Source organism: Phytophthora infestans, genomic scaffold (assembly GCF_000142945.1).
Source record: "Phytophthora infestans T30-4 supercont1.1 genomic scaffold, whole genome shotgun sequence".
Taxonomy (NCBI): domain Eukaryota; phylum Oomycota; class Peronosporomycetes; order Peronosporales; family Peronosporaceae; genus Phytophthora; species Phytophthora infestans.
The window spans coordinates 736613-737870 of NW_003303758.1; positions in this window are offsets into that span (position 1 = coordinate 736613).

Consider the following 1258-nt stretch of genomic DNA (forward strand, 5'->3'; position numbering starts at 1 on the left):
TTATTATTATATTTAAAATTTTGTAAAAAGAAGTTGGTCTGTACCATTGGGTATGATTTTGTGTTAGCTTTTGTGGGTTTTAATTGTCGCTTTAAATAGCCCACAACCTCTTCAATGTCTTTCACTTTCACCCGGACACTATTTATGAATGTGACAACGAGTGCAATGTGGACCACAGGGACAGCTACTATTTCATCTATCGTGATGATACTCAGAAATCTCACTCGCCCAACCCGACACCGGTGGGTAGGGTGGCTTCAACGCCGAAACCTACCACGCCCAGCCCGACACCGGCTGTATCGGTGACAACGACACCATTGCTGACCACGCCGAACCCGACGCCGGCATCTAGCTTGACAACGACTCCGAAACCTACCACGCCCAGCCCGACACCGGCTGTATCGGTGACAACGACACCATTGCTGACCACGCCGAACCCGACGCCGGCATCTAGCTTGACAACGACTCCGAAACCTACCGCGCCCAACCCGACACCGGCATCTAGCGTGACAACGACTCCGAAACCGCACTCGCCCAACCCGACACCGGTGGCTAGTGTCACTACAACGCCGAATCCAACCGCGCTCATCCCGACTCCAGCTACATCGGCGACAACGACCCCAATGCCGACCACGCCGAACCCGACGCCGGCATCGAGCGTGACAATGACTCCGAAGACACCATCGCCCAACCCGACGCCGGAGGCTAGTGTATCTACAACGCAGAGACCTATCACGCCCAACCCGACGCCGGCTGCATCGGTGACAACGACGTCAATGCCGACCACGCCGAACCCGACGCCGGCATCTAGCGTGACAACGACTCCGAAACCTACCGCGCCCAACCCGACACCGGCATCTAGCGTGACAACGACTCCGAAACCGCACTCGCCCAACCCGACACCGGTGGCTAGTGTCACTACAACGCCGAATCCAACCGCGCTCATCCCGACTCCAGCTACATCGGCGACAACGACCCCAATGCTGACCACGCCGAACCCGACGCCGGCATCGAGCGTGACAATGACTCCGAAGACACCATCGCCCAACCCGACGCCGGCGGCTAGTGTGTCTACAACGCTGAGACCTACCACGCCCAACCCGACGCCGGCATCGAGCGTGACAATGACTCCGAAGACACCATCGCCCAACCCGACACCGGCGTCTAGTGTGACTACAACGCTGAGACCTACCACGCCCAACCCGACGCCGGCATCTAGCGTGACAATGACTCCGAAGACACCATCGCCCAACCCGAC